This window comes from Papio anubis, chromosome 11, assembly GCF_008728515.1.
Source record: "Papio anubis isolate 15944 chromosome 11, Panubis1.0, whole genome shotgun sequence".
NCBI classification, from domain to species: Eukaryota; Metazoa; Chordata; class Mammalia; order Primates; family Cercopithecidae; genus Papio; species Papio anubis.
In genome coordinates this window covers 23,917,533-23,931,356 of record NC_044986.1, presented here as the reverse complement: position 1 = coordinate 23,931,356, position 13,824 = coordinate 23,917,533, and the positions used below count along the sequence as shown (strand labels likewise).

Below are 13,824 nucleotides of genomic sequence, written 5' to 3'. Positions count from 1 at the left end.
CAGAAACACACAAAACAAAAAAGATTATGATTAGAATTATGATTATGATTATGATTATGACTACAACCAGCAAAAACTATTTAGATTAGGGAAGAATTAAAAGTGACTGGATTTACACCCAGAAGTTTGGGTGATTTTTCCCCTTCTCTCATAATGTTCAATCTCTGAATCAAATGTCCTTTTAAAATACCTGAATTCGTTTTCTAGGACTGTTATAACAAATTATCACAAACTTTGTGGCTTAAAACAAGAGAAATTTATTCTCTCCCAGTTCTGGAGGCCAGAAATCCAAAAATCATAGGCCAGGCCATGCTCCCTCTGAATGTTCTAAGAAGGGGTCCATGCTACATCTTCGTAGCTTCTAGTGGATGCCAGCAATCTTTGATGTTCCTTGGTTTACAGCTGCACCACCAGACATCTTGATTACATCTGCAAAGACCCTGTTTCCAATGACGGTCTCACTCACAGGTTTCAGGCAGACATGAATTTTTGGGAGATACTCTTCAATAGTACAATATTTTAGAGCTTTCTTCCTTTTGTTGAGACAAAGATCAAATATGTGTTATAAGGGACTGGCCTATATTTCTTTGGAATCAAAATATGGCTTTTGTTATATCACCTAGCATAAGGTTCAGTATGTACTGGCATTTATTAAACACTTGATGAATGACAGAGTAAAGGAAGATACCATGTATGGAAGGAAAATGTAATAATTAAAAATAGATAAATGAATAAATCATTCTATATGAAGCTAATTTTAAAATCTACAACAGAGACAATTTCTACAACCTCCTCATGATCCATTTCGATATCATCATGTATTAAAGAATCTGACAAAACCACATCTGTCTATCCTCATAGATGTTACAAAAAGGCTGCTTCCTAAATAGAACCATAACAAAAACACTAAGAATAATAACAAGCCCTGAACATAAGCTGAAAACCGTTTAACTCAAGGTCAGAGTAACATTGAGCAAAGCTGTAAAATACAGAAAGAATGTCATTGATTTCACTGGTAGATGCTCTTTATGTTTTGAAAAGATAGGTGCGTAAATATAGGCACAAAGTAGGTTAGCAAAGCAAGTAGTTTAGGAGTGTTGAGCAGGTTGGGAAGATAAGTAACTATGTAGGCAAATATATATATATACCAACACACATACATACATACATACATACATACATACATACAGGTTAGATAAGTAGAATAATTAGGTAGGTAGATAAAATTTAACTGTGGACCTATTTGCATTTTCCAAAACTCTCAGACAACAATATTCTGAGAAAAATACAAAATCAGAAGGGGCTACAGTGGGACAGATTGAGGCTTGGGGATCTAAGTAGAGGTTAATTTATTAGAAGGCAAAAGGGAGGACACCAGTGACTGTATACTAATAGTCCATAAATTGAAAGCATTTAAAATAGCATGCCCCTACCACAGGTGCATTCCAGTTCTGCATTCTCCAAATCCTTAATTACCCTTCATTGGATGGGACCTTTGATCCTTTATAAATTCCCTTAGCCCCCAGGGAACGTGAGATCCAGCTCTTGGGAGCCCTCTTGTCAGTGGAGCAGCCCTGCTGTTTGGGAACAGAGCTCAGCAGCAAAGACAGAAAAGGGCAGACATCGATCAATTCAAATGACAAGCTCCTTAAAGGGTCTGAGTGACCTCATTTTTGCCTAGTGAAATCCTATTAAGAGGCTTTCAGGAAGCTCACGGTTTAACTCAACAGTAAGTACCTTTGTACAGTGAATAACAATCCTAATTTATTAACTGTATATAAATAGTATATGACTTAATTTTTAATCAACACAGCCTGCCTCGGGCACCAGTGAGGAACATGGGCATATATTCATAGAAGCTCCTGTTCTGCTTGACCAAACAAAAGAGAAAAGTAATTCAAAGCAGGTCAAGATATTACTTTTGAAGTCAATACAAAGTTATCAGCATGCTCAGATGCTGTTCAAAACATTCCAAGATGTGTCCTGGCTTCCTTGAGCCACCCACAGTTCAAGAGCAGACAACAGAGAAAGAAAATAAAATGAAGGCCTATATCAGAAATATAATATGTATCGATAAGAATGTGTTCACCACAAGTTAACTTTGAAAAAGCTTATTAACAAGGACTTAAATAATAAAGTTATATTTTGTTCACTTCACAAGGAGTTTGAAAAAAGTAACTCACTGCAACAGCTCAATAATATCTCAAAAATCCAAGTTCTTTGTGTCCATTCATTCTGCCATCCTCATTCTTACATCCGTGCCTTTATCATCACAAGCCGGCAGCCACTGCTCCAAGCACATTCAAGGCAAAAGACTATTTCCTAATAAGAAATATAAATAAAACCATCTATGAGCCTAAGCAAATGTCTCTAGTTTTATGGTCCAGTAAAGGAATTATCCTTTTAAGAGTGCTGAGTAGGTTGGGAAGATAAGTAACTAGGTAGGTGAATACATACATACATACAGGTTACATAAGTAGAATAATTAGGTAGATAGATAACATTGAACTGTGGGCCTATTTGCATTTTCCAAAACTCTCAGGAATTATCCTTTACTAGACCATAAGACTAGACAAATTTGCTTGTGTTCATAGATGGTTTTATTTATAGCAACTGTAAGCTATTAGGGAGCTTTTCCAAACTTTTTTCAGAATGTTTGTCTCCCTTCTCCCTCTCTCGACCACCCCAGCAGATCTTGTCTTTTATCTCATTGGCCACTAGGGCATGAGGCCACCCTTACCTACAAGCAAGACTAGGAAAATTAATGTATGGCAAAGGACACGGTGCCAATTGTTACCATCACTCCACTCCTCACCCTCAAATACAAACCATGGCGTGCCAGCAAATAAAAGGGGAACAGACCAAAGACTTGCTGGAGTGGCATCTGAGACAGATAATGTCTCCATAGAACATTCACCCTTGATTCTGTCCCCTAATCCAGCCATACAAAAAGTATTTCTCACACGGACACAAAAGTGAAATGTTTAAGATCGGGTTATGGCCCTCCTAATGCCTTCCTCAAAAAGTGAGAAATGTGTCCCCAAATCATGTATTAATTTGAAACACACAACATGAAAATAATCCAGACCTTTTCAAATGGGTTCCATGCAAAACTTGCCTAGCAAATGCTAGGGGCCAAGGGGAGTTCACATTTTTATATAAATTTGGAAACTCTCATTGAGCATTAGAATACTAAAAGCTATGATAGGTAATGGAGAACAAGTAAGCATTGTTTAACCCAATGTTGTCCAAACAATTACCACAATACAAATACATCTATTGTTTTATGTAACACCTACTAATGTCCCACAGAATATAGTTTGTTAAAGACTTGCAAGTCACTTTCCGTATCTCCATTACCCTGGAAGATGGACATGATTCTGGTTCTTAACTTATTTTCTAAAGAGAGATCTGGTTATACCACTGATAGCTCAGCTCAATGGAACAGTGCTACTCACCAAAGTACTAATTTGTTTTTCTTTTATCTTTCCCTGGGACTAACCATGGTATGAATCAGGCCAGAGAGGGTGAGTTATCTAAAACCTATCCAACTAAGAGGAATAAATAATTTCACTATGTAGAGTCCAGGTTGAAACTAAAGACATAGCACCTTGGATTGTAACACTGTAAAACTACTATTACTTGATGAGATTTAGAGAGATTAGAAAAAGTGGTGACAGCCTATTCAGACTGTGATTATTTCAATGACAGCTTTCATTTCAGTGATTTTAAACAGGACACTTGTACAAATCCTAGCTGTGAAAACGGTTTTCAAGAAGGGAAGGATCGTGAAGTTAGAAGAGATGAGAAGTCACGTGTTTTCCAGCCTACCTGTCTCTTCTCCCTCCGTCCTCAATTTCAGCATCCAGTATCCTAGCAAAGTTGGTGTAGGAAATTACAGTTGGGGAGAAACACTGTCAGAGGGCTCAGGTGTACTGATTCCAACCTCTATGGCCTGACATCTGAATGGACAGAAGCTATGATCTTTACCAAATACTCTAACCACTTTTCAAAGCCAGTTTTCCACTGCTTTTATTTGTTGACATGGTAAAAGAGACCAAAATCATAGTAGATCCACTGGTAGGCACTGGGCTCAGAAGTGATATTACAGAACTTTCAAGTTCCTAAGAGCTTTTCAACAGGAGCCCCACAAAAAAAAAAAATCCCTTCACACTGTAATGACTCTGTGGTGTTCTCTGAACACAAACAACTCCACGCACCTTGAGGTAACAGGATATTTCACCAAGGCTGGTAAGGTTTTCCAACAAATAATAAACTCTGACCCCTGAGAGTCAAAAAGGCCTCCATCTCTGGGTCTAGCCACATGTTTCTGTAGATCTGAACAGCAAGGCAAGCTAGAGGGTCATAAGCTACAAATACCATTCTCAGTTGTGTGCACTTTCTAGCATTACTACATTCTGTAGCCAAGCATTAGAACAGCTAAAGTGGGAATTTAAACATCTTCCAAACTGTCATCGGAGATTTAATACTACTCCTGCTATATCACAGAACACTGACTGAGCAGGAAATTTCTTGGCGTGCTTTTTATTTCTCCTCATCAATCCTGCAACACCTCATTTCATCTTCTCAACATCTTTCTTTGCTATCAACACTTCTATTGATTAACCCATATAACTAGGAGTCCCAAGTTCATCTTTAACTTATTTTCTGCCCCTACAAAAGAATCTCCACAAAACTAGTAGCCTTGTCCTGACTATCACAGCAGCACCCAAAGCACCTACATGGTCTTCACTCAGCACCTATGGTTAAACAAGCTAGTAAAAGACAATGTCGGGTTATTTTCAAACATTGTTGAATTAATAACTACAAGGTACCATTTCAGAAGCTCAGGGGGATAACTGACTTAATCAAGAGCATTAATTTGTTCAATGGCTACAGAACTTGAATTGAAGCCAGGATTTTATCCCCCTATTTGGCTACAGACCGCATACTCTGCTCCAAACCACCCTGCTTTGGCTGTTGGACTATTTAGCTGTATTTGCTTCACCTATCCCCATCTCCTGCCATACTTCTGCAAACTAATGTTACCTGAGATATTTATGCTCTGTACTCACCTCCCTTCCTTGATGGTTTTCTAACTCTTTCAGCTTCTCCTCACACCAACCATCAGGCTCTCACAGCAAACGCAAAAAAGCACAAGATAGAAATATACCCTCAGTTGCAGAGCCACATCTTCCAATCTTGGTGCCATTCTCTGAACAGTTTCTGGCACAGAGGTTGTGTACAAGAAGAACTGATGAATCTGCTTAGAGTTAATGTGACAGCTACCTCTGTATGCAGCCATTAGCAGGAGATGTCATCATAACCACATCTCATTATAGCTCATCCAGAGCCCTGTGAGGACAGGGAGTGCAGGACATCTCCCAAGGACAGAGAAGAAACCTGAATTCAGAGATCACATCTCAAGGTTTGTTGACAGAGCCACTTTGAACCCAGGATTTCCTGTAACAACCTCCCAGCTTCCATCTCAAGTTTCTATATGATGAGCTGTTGCTGATCCTTAAAGATCAGTACATATGTACCTCCTGGGTGACAATGCCCTGGGGAATGTGAGTCCAAACTTGCTCTGCATTCTTATCACTTTTGTACATTCATTCTATAATATTTATCACAATGTAATGGTCTTTGGTTAATAAGACACTCATATTAGACTGAGAACTCCCAGGGTAAAACTTTCGTACTGTTGTCATCTATGTGTCCTCAATACCCAGCACAGAGACTGGGTGCACAATAGGAGTTTGACAAACTATTGTTGACATTTTATTTCTGTTACACCATGCCAACAAGCTACAACCAAAATAAAATAAATATTCATAAATGCATTACCCTTTTCCAGATCTATTTGCTTGTTAAAAGGATAGCTGCAAATGAATCTCACAAACATAATGCTGTACAAAGAGGTCAATAGCCAAAATAGTACATATTTACATGAAGTTCAAAACACACAAAATTAACCAGTGGTGTCAGAACTGCTATTATGATTTGTCTTAATGCAGTCTATGGCTGGGCACCAAAAGGATTCAGAAAAAGCAAGCCACTAATTTTAAATGTTCACAAATTTCATTATAAGCTGCCAATGAGCACAACTAAAAATGACACCTCTCTGGCAATGTTTCTGCCAATTATATGACAACCTAAAACACCATGAAAGGTATCGCTCCTAGGTGTTAATGTTCTCATTGCCTGGAGAATGAGACATTATAGAAATGGTCCTCAGCTATTGCAGACAATATTTTTGTTTTTTAGGATGCTAAATTTTCCAGGATCAGCTTAAATTATAAAAGTTATCTTTGGTTTACAAGATGCATTTTCTCAAAAACCTAAAACCTCCCTTGAAAGGGCCAAAGACTGCTGCCTTTCACATACTCTGTCTAGCTGAAGCCCACTGGCACCCACTCCCTCAGTTTCAGCCTCCTGTCATGCCGCAATCCCTCTTCTCTCTCCATAAACCCAGAAGAGGGCTAAGTCTTTATGTGCGCTCTTCACTAGTGGAATCAAGAAATGGGGGAAAACTGGGAGTTGTCGTCACTGGGATATTTTGTCTTCCTAGGACCGATCACATCAAAGATCAATAACTCATCCACAGGTTGGAAAGAGCCAGGTCGGACCACACTCCCCATTGCTGTGAGAGGATGCTGCGAGTTCTCTCCCCATAGCTCACATTTGGTCAGTGCCCAGAAACAGGGACTACTCTGAGGACATTGATTGTCCATTGAAATTCTCCCTTGTCAGGGAAGAAGGAATAAGGGGCGGGGCTCCTGTACCTAATTACCCTAAACATACAAGCCTTTTTTGTCTAACATGAGCTCACCCGAAAGTCTAGCAACTAAAAGGAAAGTCCCTGGGAAGAATGTCCGCATGCCAAAATTTAACTCTTTCATCTCCATTTTTCTTTTTCACACCCAACTTTACCTGGTCTTCAACAACATATACCCATGTAAGCAGGGAGACAAGTCATATTGCTCACTTTGAAATTATTTTAGGATTGGGATTTGGAAAAGATTCGGTGGGATGGAGGTAGATATTGCAGAAGGAAACATCGCTTCGGTGGGAAAAATGGGCAAAGGCTCCTGTGCAGTACCTCCCAGTCCAAAAGCCCCATCGATCCACATTCCCCTTAGGATCACCCAGTGGACTTTTACCCTTTACTCCTTTCATTCGCTTGCCTCCAACTCCATCACCTCTCCTCTATTTCTGCTGCTTTTGTGACTAGAACAGTGGACCAAGGCTTAGATGTGCACCGAGTCGCCTGTCGGAGCAAATCTGACGCTGATTGGCCTCGGCTCCTCCAGCTAGAAACCGGTAGCTTTGCCGGGGTTTCTGTCGAGCTACAGGCACTCTCAGGGATCCGGTTCATGTCTTCACCTTGGCCTGCTTGGTATAGGCGGCGCACAGGAAGAGGCCAAGAAGCGGAAGGAACCTCACCTCGGTGTCCCAAGTGACAAAGCCCCCGGGGATCGGGGCTTTGGTACCGAGGAGCAGCAGGAGCCGCTGCCGCAGACGCCCTGATGCGGAGGACCCAGAGCGCTGTGCAACCGAGGAGCGTCTGGGGAGCCACCGCTGGCGCCAACTTTTGCCATCCCGGAAGCCAGAGCGGCGGAGAGGGGGTCCTGGACCCGAGGTGGCAGCGAGGGGCTCTGCGTGGTCGGCTGGGGGGACCGGAGCTCAGGACCCCAACTCCAGTCCAGTAGGGCCGCGGCGGGGCAGGCGGAAGCTGCGCGGGCACGGGTGGCCGTGGGTGCGGAGCGAGGCGCCGCCGCGCCAGCAGGCGCTGGAGTCTCAGGAACCTGGCGCGGCCGCCAGCAGCACCCAGCGCGGGGCCCGAACTGCTGGGGACCCAGGCTCCGCTCTCCCCACCGCTCTGCACTGCTACCGGCTGCGGACAGACCCGAAGCGCCACCGCCACCGCAGTTGCCGCGACCCCCATGGGCTCGCTGGCGCCTCCGCCCCGGTGCCTCTAATCCGGCCCACTCTGGGATCCCAAAGCTTGCGCTGTGTCGTGGGTTGGAGGCTTCCTACTCTTTATGCGTTGAGACCTTGACCTGACCGAGCGCAGGTTATGCCCTGGCTTGGGCAGAAAATAATGTTAATTACTGATCCTTTTTTGCTCCCCGTCCTGACTTCCTAAAGCACTCCTCTCATTCAGCACCCTATCTTATTTAAAAGAGCACTTTCCTATTGGCCATCCTCTACGTGCTTTGTAGTTATGTATTTTAGCTTCCTCAAAACACTGCAAACTTATTGAAGGCAGGAAGATAAAATTGGACGCTTCATGAGACAAAGCACTGTGTTGAGTTTTGCTCATCATTATAGCCCTGGTACTTTGAAATGTGCTTGGCACCGAGTATGACACATAGATATCACCGGAGAGACAGGTACCCATCAAGATTGAGCTTGTCTTCACCTTCAGGTCTAGCCCAGAACTGGTGACATGTCCCTTGTAATGTCTTGGAATAAAACCAAATGAAGTTAGCTAACTTCAACTCTAGCACTGCATCCTCTGCCACTAGTTTGTAGAGGATCATTGCTCAAGTATCTCTCAGCGGAACTTTAAAATGAAGGAGTTGGTTAAATGAGAAAGTCCTCTTTGGTACTTAAAACTCTGAATCATGTGGTAATATCTGTACAACCCCTCTGCTGCTACGTAAAAAGTTCAGGTGAAGATCTATGGTGGGTGAGTTTTAAATTACTAGGTTTTCCTTTAAAGCCAAACCTTTTTCCTCCAGATTTATTAAGGTATAATTGACACATAAAATTGTAGATAGTTATGATGTACAAAGTGATGTTTTGATACATGCAGGCATTGTAAATGATTACATCAAACTAACACATGCGTTACCTGGTATACTTATTTTTTTGTGGTAAGAGTGTTTATGGTTTACTTCTTTAGCAATCTTCAAGTAGACAATACATAATAATTAACCACAGTCACCGTGCCGTACAATAGATCCCCAGAATTTAGTCATCCTGTCTTAGCGAAATTTTGTGCCCTTTAACCAACATGCCTTCATTCCACTTTTGGCCCCTGGTAACCACCATTCTACTCTCTACTTCTATGAGTTTGACACTTTTAGATTCCACATTTATATGAGAGCATGCAGTGTTAGTCTGTCTTAATCTCTGCATTGCTATAACAGAAGGTCATAGGCAGAGTAACGTATAAAGAAATTATTTGGCTCACAGTACCGGAGGCTGGGAAGTTCAAGAGCATGGCACCAGCATCTGCTCACCATCTGATGAGGGTCCTCTTGCACTGTCATCTCACGGAAGGCAGAAGAGTAAGAGAGCGTGCTCCAGAGAGTGAAAGCTAAACTCATCCTTTTGCCAGAGACCCAGTCCGTTGATAGTTAATGCATTCCCACAATATGAGCATCAATCCATTCATGACGACAGAGCTTCATGACCTAATTACCTCTTCAAGGTCCCAGCTACCAATACTGCTGCATTGAGGATTCATTTTCCAACACATGACCTTGGCGTTTAAGTCATAGCTAGCATTGTCTTTTTGTGCCTGGCTAATTTCACTTAGCATAATGTCCTGCAGGTTTATCTATGTTGTCTCAAGTGGCAGGATTTCCGTTTTTAAGGCTGAATAATATTCCATTCACCATAGTTTCTTTATCCTTTTTTTTTTTTCTTTTTGAGACGTAGTTTTGCTTGTTGCCCAGGCTGGAGTGCAATGGCACGATCTCGGCTCACTACAACCTCCACCTCCCAGATTCAAGCAATTCTCCTGCCTCAGCCTCCCGAGTAGCTGGGACTACAGGCACGCACCACCACACCCAGCTACTTTTTTTTTTTGTATTTTTGGTAGAGACAGGGTTGCGCTATGTTGGCCAGGCTGGTCTCGAACTCCTGACCTCAGGTGATCCACCTACCTCGGCCTCCCAAAGTGTTGGGATTACAGGCATGCGCCACTGCACTCAGCCTCTTTATCCATTCTTACACCAATTAACATTCAGGTTAATTCCATATTTTGGCTGTTGTAAGTAATGCTGCAATACACATGGGAGTGCAAATATCTCTGCAACATATTATTTTAATACCCAGAAGCAGGAATGCTAGATTGTATGTTAGTTCTATTTTTAATTTTTGAGAAACCTCCATACTGTTTTCCATAGTGATTGTACAGATATACATTACCACCAACAGTGTAGAGAGCTCCCTCTTTTCCACACCCTCACCAACACTTGTTATCTCTTGTTTTTTTAATAATAGCCATTCTTACAGGTGTGAGGTAACATCTCATTGTGGTTTCGATTTGCATTTCCTTGCTGATTAGTGATATCAAGCATTGTTTCATATACCTGTTGGCAATTTGTGTGTTTTCTTTGGAAACATTTCTATTCGGGTCCATTGCCCATTTATCAATCAGGTAATTTGGCATTTTTGGGAGGGGGGGTCTTTTGTCTATTTTGTTTTGTTTTGCTACTGAAATGTATGAATCCCCTCTGTATTTTAGATATTAATCCCTTATTGAATGTTTGCTTCACAAGTATTTTCTCCGATTTCATAGCTTGTCTCTTCTTTTTAAAAGTAGGGTTATAATGTCCTCATTCTATTTCTCACGGACTTAGTATAATAACATTGCTGTTTGTATATTGTAATTACATAATATGTATTCATGACTACATTTCAGGATAATGGCTATCACAATAAAAATAGTACTGATTCCAGAACACATATGTATCTGCTCCATTGCTTCCATGATTAGATCACTGAAAATCTGACTCCCAAGTCTGTGATGAGCCTCCCTGGAAGACAACATAGGAATAGTACTTCATCAATGTTTCTAACAGGTCCAAAAACACTTCTTTTACACAAACCCTTCCTGAGGCAGAATTACGACAAAGTACTCTGAGTGATAATTCTTAAAACCACTCCAAAATAAGAAAGAATAGAGGTAGAGCAGCCGCCTCAGTCACTGAAGTTGAGTTTGTGGATATTTACTAGATTGGTGTCTCCCTCATCCCATACTGAAAGTGCTCTTTGTGAAATTCAAGCAAGCCATTTCTCTCTTCTCAGTAAGTTTTCAGAGCTTGACAGTATTGTTTGTTTAATGCCCTCTCTTCATGCTCTACTAACCTTCTTTCCATCTTGAATCAGTATGTGAGAATTCTTCCAGGAAAGGAAAACCAAATTAAAAAGTCAGAAACCCAAATGGAATTCACATAGGTTACAACTCCTTCCTTCCTGATCTGACTTTCCTGGTCACCCCCTTGGAGAAGAGATGTTTGAAATTCATTTGAGAATAATTTGCTGATGCCCGATTTTTTGTAAATCTTCAATTTTAATTTTCCTTTTGAGGAAGGGCTTAATCAGAAAGATCTTAAGATGGCTCCAAGACTGGTTGCCTGGTTGTGGTGGTGGTTTGTTTTATGGCATTTTCTTCTAATTAATAGAGCATTGTTCTCCATTGTCCTCTGTCAACAGGCAGAGGTTAAAAAAAAAAATCACTAAACCCTAAACCTACCCCCTTTAATCAAACTGACAAAGAAATAGCCTAATTGGATAGAGAATTGGACTCGTCTAATTCAATTGGTTTCCAAGTCAGCAAACTCCTAAGCTCTTCCAAGAGGTTTCATTGATGGGATGCTAAAGGATGAGCTATCCAGTGGGTGGAGGAGGGGAGAATTGATGTCAGGAGCAGATGGGTAGATATTACAAGAAGCCTGAAGACTCTAAATGTGAAAACTATATCTCGAATCTTTCTACAGCTCATTATGTCTATCCCAGCAGCTTCCACACTACTCTTTCAGCTTCTCAGGCACTCCCTTCCTATCTCTTCTTTATAAAATTCACACTCAAAGTAGAGTTTTTATACCCATAGGCACCAGCCACAATGGGGAGAGAAGAAGGAGAATTTTTTTTTGTTTTGAGACAGAGTTTCTCTCTTGTCGCCCAGGCTGAAGTGCAATGGCATGATCTCAGCTCACTCCAACCTCCACCTCACAGGTTCAAGAGATTCTCCTGCCTCAGCCTCCTGAGTAGCTAGGATTATAGGCGTGTGCCACCACGCCCAGCTAATTTCTGTATTTTTAGTAGAGATGGGATTTTGCCATGTTGGCCAGGCTGGTCTTGAACTCCTGATCTCAGGTGATCTGCCCGCCTCAGCCTCCCAAAGTGCTTGGATTACAGGTGTGAGCCACTGTGCCTGGCCTCACTTTTATGTATACTAAATTTTCATATTCAAAAGCTATCAATTTATCTTTAGTAATGTTTCCTTACTGAAGGGTAGCAACACAAATAATTTATAAACAAATATGACCATTTTAGAAGTACATGCTGAAAATTCTTTCTATTATATGAGATATATGATCCAAACAGTATAGAAATCTTTGCCCTACAAAGCAGGAAAGTATTTTTTAAAGCATAAAAACATCACATAACTTAAAACCCTTTTATAGCTCCCCATTGTAGTCAACATTAGAAATGGACCATGAGGCCTGGATGAGCTAGCCTCTGCCTATGTCTTAACCGTGTTATTCCTCAGCCGCTATGGTCTCACAAACACTTCATCGTGTAGTTGTTTTCCGCCAACTCATGGCATTTGTGCATACTGTCCCACCTGTTTGGAATGCTCATCCCTTCTTTTCACATGGCTGGTTTCTTCTCATCTCTTTTAAGTCTCAGCTTATTCACCTTCTCTGAGGGGCTTTGGATGAAGGATTTAAGAACTCTCTTCTGTAAAATGGAAGAAAGGTTATCTACTCAATTCAAAAAGTGCCATAAAAGTTAATTCAACTTTGTAAGTTTGTTGCCAATATCAATGATACTGCCTTGTATTTATGCTACACCTATCTCATCAGATTGCTAAATGATTTCTAGATTTTTACATTGATAAATTTTATAGCAGTGCCAAAGATGGATAGAGGACAATATTTTTTACTCTCATAGAGTATAATGAAACCTACCCATGTTCGCACATTTAGAGACAGAATCTTTAAATGGAACTCTATAATTTTTTAACCACAATTGGTCTAATTGCTTCCCTGCTCTGTGTGTGTGTGTTGGTGTGTTAAAATGACATATTATATTTCACCTGTTATGTACTATTTGAATAATTATTTAAGATTTATGAAGAATAACTTGTATAATTAAACTGAAATGGTGAAGTCTGAAATAATACTGCCAATACTATTGCTATTGCCAGAACTAGAAAAAATTGATAAGTTAACCATATTCATGTAACTTTTATAGTCTTATTTTTAAAGACATTGAAGAGCTGTGAAAGCAAATAGGACTAGAGGAATTAAAATCCAAGAGGAGAGTCCTTGTCATATGAGCTGAAATAATCCATGGGTGGAAGTACAGAGCATGAAGCATGCTTTATTTCTTAAAAATATGTACAACAGCATGTACTAGCAAGACTGCATAGCAACTGTAATTCTCATACATTGGTACTGGGATTGCAAAACAGCATAGCCACTGTGGAAAATGGTTTGGTAGTTTCTCATAAAGTTGAATATACAAAGTTGTATGTACAAAGCTAAAAATACTGCCAGATCCAGCAATTCCACTCCTAGGTATTTCCCCTAGATAAATGAACACTTATGCTCACACAAAAACTTGTACATAAATGCTTACAGAAACATATTTGTAATTACCCCAAACTGGAAGCAACACAAAACTTCTCCAATGGGTGAAAGGAATAACACACTGTGGTACAGCTATTCAATGGAATGTTTCTCAGCAAGAAAAAGGAGGGTACTATTGTTACAAGCAACAATTTGGATGGACCTGAAAGGCATTATGCTGAGTGAAGAAAGTCAATCCCAAATGATTATGTACTACATGATTCCA

At 40.7% G+C, this 13,824-nt stretch overlaps 1 long non-coding RNA gene across 1 annotated transcript in view; it reads left to right on the top strand.

Annotated features, from left to right (window-relative positions):
• The window catches only part of LOC116269416, a 51,015-nt gene extending 43,871 nt beyond the window's left edge, over positions 1–7,144 (top strand). Inside the window, exon 3 of the long non-coding RNA XR_004176893.1 lies at positions 5,109–7,144. This is a non-coding gene — a long non-coding RNA (uncharacterized LOC116269416). The remainder of the gene's footprint in view (positions 1–5,108) is intronic.
• The last annotated feature ends 6,680 nt before the right edge of the window (positions 7,145–13,824 follow it).